Raw genomic sequence first — 13,803 nt, 5'->3', positions numbered from 1 at the left:
CTATAAATTCCATTTCTACTATGTGTGGGGTTGCTTGTGTGGTTTGTCTTGTTCTTTGATCTTTCTCATCTGCTGGCTGTGGCATCGTGTGCTTGGGGGGGGGGGGGCGTGTGTGTGTGTGTGTGTGTGTGTGTGTGTGTGTGTGTGTGACTTTTGTTATTGAGACATAACACGTGCAGAAAGGTGACAAAGCCAGGGCCCAGGCCTGGGTCCCATTCTCCTGGGCACGGGCTACTTCTCCGTCACCGCCTGTCATTTGTCGGAATGCTGCTGACTGTTCTTGTGTGCTTATTCGTCTAGACCGACTTCAGAATCATTTGGTCAGACTTCACAAATAAAAGCCACATGAGACATCAGTTGGATTTCTGCTGAATTTGCTATTAATTGCAGGATAAGCAGCCACTTTCTGGTATTGAGACTTCCGCTCAGAGGCACGGCATTGTGCCACGATCACCACTCTTGTGTGTGTATGTGCTTCCTTTTCTCCCTGTTCTTGGTTTTTGTTTTGTTAGCACAGGTCTTGTACTTTAAACTCAACCCTGGGTATCTTTTTTTTTTTTTTCCCATTAAATTTTCTGATTATAACTGTCTTACCAGATCATTTCCTGGAAACTGGCTGTTTAAAACTGAATAGTGCAGTTTTTTTCCCCCAAGTGCAATGGGAAAGAAACAGTGTAGTGAGTGATCATTTTTAATAATCCAAAACCCTTTGAGGAAACGAGTACCCTCACTGTACTAATAAGGACAGCGGCTGAGCAAGGCCCAGTCAGTCACCCACGGCCAGACTGTGGTCCGAACCGGGCCCCTCCAGACCCCAGCTCCTCAGGCTGCACGTGGATCCCAGGGGTGGGGTGGTCTTGTCCAGATGCAGACACCAGGTCTGGGGAGGGCCCCTGCGTTCTGCATTTCCGTAGCTCCCAGGAAATGCCGCCCGCCACGTTCCGGGAATCTGGGCATACCTGAGTCATTTAGGTTGGGACATGGGAACTTTGGGGCAGACGGCTCCTCTGTGCTATGTGGAAAGTCTCTCCAGTGTTCTGGAATAAGTCGAATAGTCTACTTCGCCGGACTAGGCAGCCCGCAAGCCCACTACCGGAAGTAGTGGTGTCTGGTGCGTCAGGGCCTGGGGTAGGCACCTGCCTGGGGTTCCCCTGCTGCTTCCGACTCTGACCCTGTGCCTCAGCCTCCTCATCTGGAAAATGGGGACAACAACAGCGCCCACCTCCTAACTCGCGGTGGGCAGTGAGCGATGGCATGACGTATTAGGTGCTTTGCGCGGGGCCTGGCACTCGTGACCGTGGTTGCGTACACATGCGTGGGGCCTTGGAGCCCAACGCCCCGGGTCCCAGGATGTCAGCGACAGAGCTGAAAAGCCTCGCTCTCTCTGCCTTTGACTTCGAAACTGTGGTGAAGGCCCCTCCCCACCGGTGGCAGGCCGCGTGGAGAGCGCGATTCCAGACCTCATCCCGGGACCTGCTGCCAGCTCATGACCAGGACTCGTGATTTCTGCGTGCACTTTAGCACCTTGGGAAACGTCTGGCCCGTCGGTTCCTTAGCAGTACACGTGCATATCTGGGGAGGATTGCCAGCCAGCCACCTTACATGATCACTTCAGCAGCCTGGCAGGAAGACAGGGCCGTCTGGCGCAAACTTAGTAGGGTGCAGAGGGACAGGCGGGGAGTTGCTTAGCGGGGACAGAATTTCCGCTGGAGAAGAGAAAACGGTTCTGGAGATGGATGGAGGTGATGCATGCCCAGCAGGGTGAACGTGCTTCATGCGGCTGAAATGCACACTTAAAACAGTCCAATTTATGTGTTGTGTATTTTACACAATAAAACAAATCCAGTCAAGACTTACAATGACTCAGTCTTTTTCTTCTCTGTGAGACATGGAGGCATTTCTTCTCTCCCATGAGTCATCAGCTGTGGTGCTCCAAACCCCAGTCCCTCACTTCCTACTTCCTCTTCCTCCTCCAGCCGCTGAGGACCCTGGGGTGACCTGGAGACTGGACAAGCCCTCATCCTCAGTCCTGTCGGTACAGAGAGCTGGGGCTGACTCTTTCATCCCCACGTTTGGGGGCACACAGCCCTGACGGGGGTTTGGACGGGCACCACTCCTCCTGGCCGTACTGCGACGTCCTGCAGGGCTTACTGGGGGAGGCTGGCTGGATGGCAGGGGCAGTGGCAGTGACCCAGTGACGCCCGTCACACAGGGGTGTGCTGTATCGTGCCGCAGGGGAGGGTCACAGGCAGCAGCGGCGTGGGTCAGGTTGGCCCTTCCCTCCGTGACACGCGGGAACGGCACAGGGCACGGCCGATCAAATGAAGACAACATGGAAAGTCCACTCGGAGCGCTGAGCTCCGTGTACATTTCTGCTAGGAAGGAGTCTCCTCGGACGCCTAATGTTTCGTCTTAGACTCGCCCCCTGCCACCGGGCCCTGCCGCTGGTGTCGAGTGTAAGTAACCGTCTGGCTCAAGACCTCAGCAGTGCCGCCCTCTAGGTGAGCACCGGGATCCGTTCCAAAGCTGAGCTCCTTAGTTCCCAGTCCCCCGTGGGCAAACAGCTCGATGTCCAGGGGAGCCCGGACCGGACGGCGGGTCGGCTTGATGTACCGGCCGTTTCTGAGCAGCTGGACGGCCGGGCTGGGCTGGTGGAGGCCACGTGCGCATGACCAGGGCGCGTGGGGGGCCTGGGACAGGTGACTGGGTTCCTCTGTGGTGACTGCTGGGGCCGGATGCAGAGGGTGGGTTTGTGCTTCCCGCTCTTGCGGACTCGGCCGAGGGTCCTGCCCGCCCATCCCTTCCGGGCCCTGCATTCCAGGGTCTACATCTCCTCCCAGAGCCAGTGCCACAGGCGTGAGCCAGCTCAGGTGCCGCGCCCAGTGTGTCCGCGATAAACGCTCCTGCGTGCGGACTGCATGTGTGTGGTTCTCCACGCCCCTGCTTCCTTCATCCCGGTAGACAGGAGAGAGAGGGGAGCTTTGGGGGCGCGGGGAGCAGCCTTCGTTCGGGGACAGGAGCCCAAGCACTCGGAACGGCTTGCTCAGGCCAGTAAGGGGTAATTGTACGTTTATAAAATACAGTGACTTTTCAGCTGAAGTTCAGGGCAGACAACAACAGACAAGTTGTTTACTGGCATCTAAATTTACTTACATGAAAATAATTACACAAATAAAAACTTAAATCAGGTTTAGTTATGACCTCTGTAAAAAGGAATAAAATTGGGGCTCCTGGGTGGCTCAGTCAGTTGACCATAAGACCCTTGATCTTGGCTCAGGTCATGATCTCAGGGTTCATGGGTTCGAGCCCCGCGCCAGACACTGTGCTGACAGCGTGGAGCCTGCTTCAGATTCTGTGTCTCAACTCTCTCTCTGCCCCTCCCCTCTGCTTGTGCGCTTTCTCTCAAAATGAATAAACTTAAAAAGAAAAAAGAATAAAATTACAAGAAAAGACGTAGCCATCAACGTAAACGTATAATCAACTGAAGCGATCTTTTTGGTCGTTCTCGTGGTGAGGCCCATTACTCCTGTTTCAAGAAACCCAGTTCAGTGACGATCTAAAGCTCTTAATTTTTAAAAACGTTCTTGACAGGCTCCTTAATAATTAATTCGAATTAACACAAGAAACTTCACCTCTGGGGTCATCAGTGTCTTTTCTAGTCCCTGAAAGTTGTCGATCATGAAAAAGGACTTGTGGCCATTTGCGTGTCTCCTTTGGAGACATGTCTCTTCTGGTCCTTGGCCCATTTTTAAATGGAGTTATTAGCTTTTGTGCTGTTGAGTTACAGGAGTTCCTTATATATTTTTTGAAATCAACCTCTTATGAGATGGATGGTTTGCAAATACTTTCTGCCATTCTGCACGATGCCTTTCCACCTTGCTGACGGCGTCCTTCGCCGTGTGGAAGCTTCTTCGTTCCACGTGGTGCTCCTCGTTTATGTTTGCCTCTACTGCCCATGCTTTCAGCGTCTGGTCCACGCCACATCACATCGCGGCCAGAATCGATGTCGTGATGCTTTTCCTCTGTGTTCTCTTCTAGGAGTTTGAACTTCAGGTCTTATCTGTAGGTTTTCAATCCACTTGGAGTTGATTTCTGTGTGTGGTGTAAGCAGTTTCATTGTTTGGCATGTGGCTGTCGGTTTTCCCAGCGCCATTTGCTGAAGAGACTCTCCTATCCCCGTTGTGTGTTCTTGGCACCTCGTTGAACATCACTTGACTGTATATGTGTTTGTTTCTGGCTCTCAATTCTGAAGTTCCACTGGTCCATATGTCTGTCTTTATAGCAGTGCATACTTTTTTGGTTTCTGTCACTTTGTACTATATTTCGAAGTCAGGGAGTATGATGGCTTCAGCAGGTACATGAAAAGATGCTCAACATCGCTCGTCATCAGGGAAATAGAAACCAAAACAGCGAGATACCACCTCATACCTGCTGGGATGGCTGTTACTAAAAAACCAAGAGACTACAAGGGATGGCAAGTGTGCGGAGAAATTGGAACCCTTATATACTGTTAGCGGGAACGCAAACTGGTGTGGCTCCTGTGGAAGACAGTACGGAAGTTTCTCAAAAAATTAAAAATACAGCTACTATGTGATCTGGCAGCTCCGATTCTGGGTATATACCCAGAAGAGTTGAAATCAGGAGTTTGAAATGATTTTTAGCACACCCACATACATAGCAATATTATTCGCAAGAGCCGAGACGTAAACAGTCCTAATGTCCATCAGCAGATAAACGGGCAAAGAAAATACTGTATACACATACAGTGGAATATTATTCAGCCTTAGAAAAGAAGGAAATCCTGCATTATCCAACAACATGGATAAACCTGGAAGACACTATGCTGAGTGAACAAGCCAGTCACAGAAGGACAAATGGTGCACGGTTCCGCTTAAGTGAGGTATCTAAAATAGACTCATAGAAGCAAAGAATAAAATGGTGGTTGGACGTGAGGGGTTGTTGCCCATGGGGTACAGCTCCAGCTACACAAGATGAATACGCTGTAGATGTTGTACCGTATTGCACACCTGAAGATCCGAGAGGCTAGATCTCGTGGTAAGTATCTAACCACAGTAAAATTAACAAACAAACACACACTGACCTGTTGCAGCAGGAGCGCTTGGGAGAGAGGGTTGTGCTCGCTCTCGGTCTCTCCCTTTGGGTCCAGATGCTGCCGCTCCCCTGGGAGGGTCCTCTGTTCTATGGCCGCCACTGGAGGCTGTTCTGCGACCCGCCACGGCCAGGGAGGTTAGGGAAACACCATGACAACAGAGGAGGGGGAGACCCCTCGCAAGGACCCTTTGTCTCCCCACGTGGTTCCACTTACAGCACAGTTTCGCTGGCATCCGGGTAATTGATAGATGCACTCAGGACCTGTGAGCCCAGAGTTGAGGCTTCAGAGATGCCCATGCTGGCTGCTGTCCCGTCCAGACCGCAGATTCCTGCAGCGAGCCATTTGTCCCACAGCAAAGTCCTGACAGGGTGGACGTGCCCCCAGGAGGCCCCGGCATGTCCTGGCTTTTATCCTGGAGAACACCACCCTGGACAGAGAGGCTAGACCAAGAAAATCTGGCTCACTGTCCCCGAAAACCCCCAAGAACGGCAGTTGTGGCCTCTGCAGACTTCAGAAGTCCCACAGCAGCGGACCAGCATTTACCTGGTGTCATGCTGTGCACCAGTCCAGGAACCTTTGGGTCTTAACAGAAAATGACCTATTGATACAACTCGTTCAGATTGTAAGATCTTCTGATTTGCCCCCAGACACGGTGTTCGGATTTGCTGGCGGATGTTTGTGACGCAAACGAGCTCCACCGATACCGGACTGGCACAAACAGGCGTGTTTGGAAAAGATTCTTAGTATGTGTATTTTTTTCTCCAAGTTAGTGCAGGAATTTTCAAATGCTCTGCCGATGCTTAATTTGTCCATGAGGCTGTGGTGACCCTTCTGATCCTCAGGTGACCTGGTCTAAACTCCTACTGTAATCCTGTATCCTTGTAAGAATGCTCCTCATATTGGAATAGGGAGAGGTATCTGTGATGAGACAGTGCAGACCTGAGGCCACTCGCTCGGGGCCTCCTTGCAGCCAGGCCAGGCCTGGAGCCCCGGCTCCATCCGACTTGTCCTGGTCGCTTCCTCCAAGGCGTTGTCTCCTTCCACTGACTATCCTGTGGAGGCACCGAATGTTGGGGGCTTTGGCTGGTGCTCCTGCCTCCCATGAGCAGCTCCGAGCCAACGACTGACCTGTGTGGGGTCCACAGATCCCCTCTCCCTCACCTGCAGGTGCTAGAGCACGCTCGAGCTCCCGTGGGATCAGGCCCTTGTCTACGCACGTCTTTCTCCCGGACACCCTGGGGGAGGCCGGCCTTGGCGGGCCAGGACTCCATCCCACACACCTGTAGCTCCGTTGATCGTTCCCCCCCGCCCCCATGGCCCTGAGAAAGGTGCCGCCATCCATTTTGGAGATGAGAAAGTGTGGCTCATAAAACTGAATGGTGTAGCCAAGCGAGGTCTGTGCTGGGCTTGAGCAGGAGGCAGGGATGGGCTTTGCTCAGTGGTGCCCAGAGCTGGGCAGGGGCACCCTGGCACCCACAGGGTCACTTTGAACTGATTTTAATGACCCTTGAGAGTGGCCTGGAGAGCTTCAGGAGCTCTGGCCACCATGAGGCCCCCACACCGTGAGGCCTGCGGTGTACTCAGCCAAGACAGCTCTGCGAGGCGTGTGAGGGTCTGAGGGACCCTTCTGGCTCCTTGGACCTGTGCCCCCAGCTTGTATCTCTCCCAGGTCAGAGTCCACCACCTGCTCCCTGTTTCTGAACCTGCCCTGAGCCGTGTCTCCCGTGTCCTGATGACCCCTCTCCTCTGTGAAAGACACACGTGCATGCTGAGAGACCACAGAACACCTCCCATGACATTTGAACCCCCCCCCCGCCCCCGATTTTATCACCAATGATAGTAGTCAGTTTCTAATGTGTTTCTCTGTTTCTCAGCTTTGGTGCTGAGCAGCACACAACTGAGTATCTTGAATTTTTCATTTAACATTTTAAACGTTTCTTACGACTTTCAGATTCTCTGTGTTACTTTAGAGAAGTCCTCAAGGTCTAAACCCCAGACTCAGCCCAGCCAGAGGGAGGCCCTCCCTCCCAGAACTGAAAGAGGCACTTACCGCGTGTTACCTGAGAAAGACTTGTCACTCTGGCAGCACAAGCACCAAGCCACGAAGGATGACTGCGGAGTCAGAAACTGTCCTTGGTGACAGCGTGAGCCTGGCTGCCTCTGCAGGGAGCCTCCAGCCGCGACCACAGGGTGCCTGAGCACCTCCCAGGAGCTGGGGAATAGCAGATCCCTGGGCAGGGTCCCCTGGCCCCCACGTGGGAGATCAGGACCTGCCCACTGTGTCGCACACCATGCTCAGGGAGTCACAGCCCTGCCCCGGAGGGTGTGCTCTGCACATGGGAAGAAAGAAAGCGAAGACAAGACAGAGTGGGGAGGAAAGGGAGCCCCCGCCAGCTGGGTCTCTGCCCCACTGGCCCCTGGCTGGTGGGTAAGGTGCCCACGGGCTCATCCTCCACCCTCGGCCTCAGTGGGTGGGTCCAGGGAGGGGACATGGCCGTTGCAGCCCTTCCCTAGCCCCACTGTCCCACAGCGCAGAGAGGGAGCTGGGCAGCTCCCTGCAGAGCATGTCAGTGATGAGCCAGGGGTGGAGGAGAAACAAATTATGTTGCGCTGGAGGAGAGGCAGCGAGACCAAAAAGCCAGCCGCCAGATTTGAGCACACACTTCTCTGAGCTTCTAAGGCAACAAGGACAGACTGATGTATATCCCCGTGGCCTGGAGAAAGGAAGCAGCACACTTTTTCTTTGAGAGAAATTGCATTATTTCCCTGGAGCCAGATCAGAAAGAATCCTTCCAGTGGGTTTTTATGTAAACGTCATTGATGGGAGGTGGGGAACATCCCCCACTCGGGGCACCAGAGGCCGAGGCAACGGTTGTACTATAAACGTGTGAAGGCGTGTCTCCAGGAGCCACATGGATGTGACCGAGGTGTCAGCCATCTCAGCCGAGGTAGGGACAGGAGTCAGAGAAAGTGGATGGCTCTCCCTCTCCTCCCCTAGCCCCTCCCCCAACTTTGTGGGATCTGCTGGCTTTGTAGTGGGGGCGCCTGGATGCCTGGGTTGCTCGTTGAGGGGAGATCAGAGTCCTTGGGATAGAGGGCAGCTGGCAGAGCTGCGGGTGCTGTCTCTGCAGGGGCAGGGCTCCTGGAGGCCCCGGGTCTCCATCCCTGGCTGCTTCCCCACCACGCGCCCAGAGCCTCATGCCTCAGACCCTCAGACCTCTCTGGATGATGAGACAGCAGATTGCCTCTCGTCCCCGTGCAACAGTATGACGTGGACAAAATAACAGCGGCCACTTCTGTGCAGCCAGGATTTTCCGACATGTTTCTTCGACGGACTCCTGGTCCCCACAACTGCACCCGGGGCTCAGCCCGGCCTCGTCCCCACTTCACAGATGGGAACACCAAGCCAGAGAAGCTGCTGCAGAAGGCACAAGGCACGCCACCTGGGGTCACGCAGCGGCTGCTTTCAGAGCCCACCCGGACCTCAGCAGGAGCCGGGGCGGACCCCGAGTCCCACGGTGACGAGCCGGGGGGCCCTCTTCTGTGCAGGCGCCTGGATGAGGACGCATGTGCCTTTCCTTGTGACCCAGCGGTTACCCTGCTGGCTGTTTACGGAGCAGAGCGTTAGAGGCAACTGTGCACGGACGTACAGACGCACGCACCTGAGCCGCACCCCACACTGCCCCCGTCCCCACCCTGCAGAGGTAAGGGGACCCCCCGGGGGATGGGCCTGCCGTGCGGGGAGACCTGGGCCCCGTGCGGTGCGGAGGCACCTGTGTGAAATGCACGCGGGGTCCGTCGTTCAGAGCTCACGAGGGGCTGGAGCCCGACAGCCGCCTGCTGGCCTCGCGCCTCCAGAAACGCGCCGGGCCCCCAGCAGGGGCGGCTGGCAGCGGGGCCACCCGTGACTCACGCAGAGATGGCAGCTTTACATATTTGAGAGGAGCGTGGCCGGCTTCCTATCTGAAGTATGTTTCCCCGGAGAGACCACCACCATTTGAGCTATTTTTGATTAAAATGTAAAAATTAAAAATTAAATCAAATGGTCGTAGAACTCCTCGGGGAAAACACACTTCGGTGATGAAGCATTCCCTGCTGCAACCTTGAGCCTCTTACGGCGGCGTTGCCTCATCCACAGGTGGTCTTTTTATGACGCACATAATTAAAACGAATTGCGACAAGAGCCACCAAACACCCGCCTTCCCGCGCGTGGACCGCGGGCGGGTGCTCCCGGAGCGGGTCCTGGCCGGGGGGGGGGGGGGGGGGGGGCACCAGGGGGAGGGGACAGGCCGGCCAGCCCGGACGGGACCTCCACACGCCCTCCCTGGGCCGCCCCCCTGCCCGGTCCCCAGGGCAGCCTCCTCCCGCCCACGTCCGCCGGGATCTCACCGGCTCGTGCGCAAACAGCTTGCACACATCCCGTGTCCCGTCACAGGTGACGGATGCCGCCCGGAAACCGAAGTAGGCACAGTCGGGTTTCCTGGGAGTATGTGTGGAATCTAATCTACGACTTACTCGTGTCAGGCTGAGTGATCAGCCTGCCCCGGGGGCCCGGGGAGCGCGTCCGAGGGGAGCGGACGGTGGCCGCCTCGAATTTGCATCCCCGCCTCTGGGCTGACGGACGCACCACGCGGGTGTGACAGGACGTGACCCTCCGAGTCACCGCTTCATCTCCGTCAGTGTGGGGTGTGACTGGCCACGCCGCGGCCGCCTCAAGACGATTTCTTGTCTGTGAGGCTTTGCGGCCTCTGCTTCACGCAAAAATGCCGCAGGATAACAGTGTGTCTGGAACGAAGGTCCGAGCACAGCGCTGTGGCCTCTAGACGAGGGTGCCCGGCCCAGCGGCGGCTGCAGAAATGCCAAATCCCGGGCTTGGGGGCTGCGCTGGCCCGGTCTTGGGGTGCGCACTTCACCTGCCGGTGTCAGACTGAGCACAACTGACACGTGTAGATTTCCCGTTCTGTTCTTGGAAGTTGTGGCAGCCGGTAACAGGTGTGGCGATTTTGGATGGAAGTCATCTGATGGGCATGGCAAAAGCAGACCACAGCGTAGCCTCCCCGGCAAGAGGGAAGAAGCTGGGAGTGCGTGCCTCATGGCCCGATGCCTCCCCCAGAGCCTGCCCGGCCGGGAAGCACCTGCACAGCCCCCCGGAATCTGGTCCCTGCCCTCCAGGAAAACCAAACTCCCTGGGTCTCATTCACCTGCAGGGGCCCATAGTCCCTGGGCACGGCTGTGGGGAAGTGCCCTTGTCAGCGGGTGTGGCCATCTCCCACTAGGCTCAGGCTCTTGAGGGTGGAGCGTCGCAGGTAAGATCCCTGCGCCTGGAGTCTGCAGGCTGAGAGGTGCTGGTCAGGGGAGGCCCCAGGGGCTCTGCCCCTCACGTGGCTGATGTGCCCTTGGATGCTATGGACTGTGAGGGCCCACCGGGCACTGCCCAGGTACCCAGGCTGAGCCCCAAACCTCAGAGTTTCAAGTCCATCACGTGTGAACTAGAAGGTTCCCTGCCATCTACAAGCTGCAAGCAGGGCCCACCTGTAGGGGGCCGAGCTCTGCACTGCCCCGGGGCGGCGGTCCATCATTTTTATTTAACCAGTGGGTAGGATGCCCTGGTTATGCAGAGGCAGGACTCAAGCACCCCCTGAGGCAAGGAGACGCGGTGTCTTCTGGGAGATCAGAAGCACTGTGGGGAGAATGCCATGGCTCAGCTGCTTAGGGACCCAGAAAGCAAAGGGCAACGCAGGGGTGGGGGGCTTTCTCCTACCCGCACACGAGACCCAGCACTGTCTTGATAGTGGGCAGTTATTATAAATGGCGTATTTAAAAAAACCTGTTTTCCAGGGGCACCTGGGTGGCTCAGTCGGTTAAACATCCAACTCTCGATTTCGGCTCAGGTCACAATCTTCCGGGCTCTGCTCTGACAGTGTGGAGCCTACTTGGGATTCTCTCTCTCCTTCTCTCTCTGCCCCTCCCCTGCTCATGCTCTCTCTGTCTCTCTCCAAAATAAATAAACATTTAAAAAAATCTTTTCCGGTGGTGTTTCCCATGGCTGGTTTTTGGGAGGAGTTTTAGATCTCCATAGTTATGTTCAATCTGGCCAGCTGACAAACCTTCCCATTAGCTTTTAATGTTTGAACAAATTAATTCTCCTGGATTTGCTAATACCAACATGTTTGTAAATAATGATAACCGATTTTAAGTATATTGGCCCCTCAACTCCCTTGTTCTTCTTATTTCTTTACTATCGGTAGGGGCTTACAGAAACTTAGCGCTGGGGGAAATTCAAACGTGCTCAAAAGTATTCAGACCAGGAGATGAGGCGTCCCTGCATGCCGCCAGCCTCTATCAAGTATGAACTCTCCGCCAGTCTTGCTGTTCCTCGCCCTCTGAGGACTTTTGTCCTGAGGTGTACTGAGCAAAACCAAGGCCCTGTTTCACGTCATCTGAAAATACTCCTGCACGTGCCTGTAGCAGGTGAGGCATCTCGGCATCACTTTTATCGTCGTTTACAGAACAGTGACTCCCTAATGTCATCCGACACCCCTTCAGGTGACTTTTCCTCAGGTGACGAGGCCCGCCTTCTTTCCGAGACCTTCTTTCCCTCCCTCTGGTGCCTGTCACCCCAGCCAGACGTAGGCTTTCTAACTTTGGTCAGAAGGACGAAGACGGCATGTGGCTCTGGGTAGTTATGGGTCTGAGGACACAGGAGTAGATACAGAACAGAGAATGAATTCAGGCATTTGAGGTGAGGGGGCAGCACGGCCAAGGGGAGAGCGGAGGGGCGGGCACGGAGGGGCTGGTTTCGGTGGCTCGGGCAGCTGCAGGGAGAAGCTCCAAGAAGCTCCGTTTCAGCCTGAAACACATCAGCCCCGAGACACACAGGTCCAAGACTATTCTAGAAAATGCAGAGTAAAGTGGATCGCAGCGTTGTCCTGGACAGATGAGCTAAAGAAAGCTCATACCCATTTATAAACTCTGCTAAGAGTGTAAATTCAATCCGATTAGCAGATTTTTCGTTTTCTAATATTTCCTTGGTCAGTTAATTTAGTTCCATCCAGACTGTCCAGAGTGGCTAACACTTGCAGAATGATCTTTCCATCTACCTGGAGGCGTCGCCGTGTCTCATTTACCCCAACCCGGGCCCAGCCCCCAAACCCAGGAAGTGCCTCCGTCTCCTGTCTCCCCAATCTCGCCACCCCCCTGCCCACAACACTCTGCCTGGGTGTCGGTGTGTGTGTGTGAGCGTACACGTGCACAGGTATGCATATGAGTGTGGGGGGAAGCCTGTTAAACTTATACACAAAGGCCTTGCAACTTTCATTTCACTCACCATGTCCTGGAGGCCTTTCCTGTGAACATAACTCACAGGCACAGACCCGGATCATCCTGTTAAAGTCATGTTAAGATCACACAGCCAGCATGCTATTGGTAGACACTTGGGTTGCTCTTGGATTTTTGCCACAGCAAAAATGCTAAAATTCGTAAGTGAGAATATGCAAATCTGACCTAGGTAGTTTATGGTAGGTTTGGCAAGAATTTTTTAAAGGCGTAATACTCGGTGCTGGTGAAGATGTGGAAAAAAGTATGCACTCACTCTTGGTAGCTGTAAAAAGTGTCACAGTCATTTTGGAAGACAGTTTGGCAAAACCTATTAACGTGTAAAATGTTTCCGCTCTTTGGTTAATTAGCTGCTTTCCTGAGAATTGATTCTGTGCTTAGATTTATGCCCAAAAGTGCATTTTGAGCCTTGCTCCCTGGACCTACTAAAAACACCACTGTCTTCTCTCCCTTCCCGGCTCAAACTTCATATGTGGAAACTGATCCCCTTAAAGACTTAAGTCTGTGGAGCCGTGTGTCTCAGGAGCGAAAGCACCAGTACCTAGGTGTGTGCTGCATCACGCTCTGTCTCTAACACAGCTTCGCCCCGGCGCGACGTCCGTTCTGGAGCTCTGTCTCCTTCCACGTGAAGCAAACGTCACAGACTGCCCTGCAGTGACCGGAAGGAGGTGATCCCGTTTGGGGCCGCACAGCACCTCCCACCCGCCTCAGCGGGTCTGGGGGTGGCAGTGGGGGCCTCGCTAGGGCCCAGGAGTGGTCCCCTGAGCAAGGAGGCCCGTGCGGTTTCCCAGAGCCCCCACAGCCCCTGGTGCCCCCTGTCGCTGGGCCTCCTGCCCCACCACGGCAGCCTCTTCATTCTGTTCTTTTGAGGAAGGTGCTCACGGCAGCAGGCAGGCAGGGCGCGGCGCGGCGGGAGAGATTCCCCAAGACTTTCCCTGCTGTCTCATTTCTGGGAAGGGGGAAGAATTTGACACCAGTCCTCAGGGTCCGTGAACCGAATGACCCACTTCCTCAGGTGCTTTGCCAGAGGAGCCTTGATGTGGCCTTCGCCTTGGAGAGGGTCGAATGTTCACAGGTGCCTTGCACAGCAGAGACCAGATGTTATGATGCGGTTCCAGGAACTCTTTGTGGTCGGCTTGGCAACCACTGGCTGGCCCGGGGGCATCTTGAGCCCAGTAGGGCGCGGGGTCTGGGGCCTGTGGACCCGAGCCTGCTGGTGCTGCTGACAGCCAGATTTCCCAGCATTCCTAGCGTCCCCACGGATGCATCCACTCTCACAGTCATCCCAGGGAAGGGGAGAGCGGCAGAGGACAGGGGCCCCTTCATGGAGCACCCCCACTGTCAGGAGGCTGGAC

Source organism: Panthera uncia, chromosome D2, assembly GCF_023721935.1.
Source record: "Panthera uncia isolate 11264 chromosome D2, Puncia_PCG_1.0, whole genome shotgun sequence".
NCBI lineage: Eukaryota > Metazoa > Chordata > Mammalia > Carnivora > Felidae > Panthera > Panthera uncia.
The sequence above is the reverse complement of the archived record's forward strand: the minus strand, read 5'-3'. Positions refer to the sequence as shown.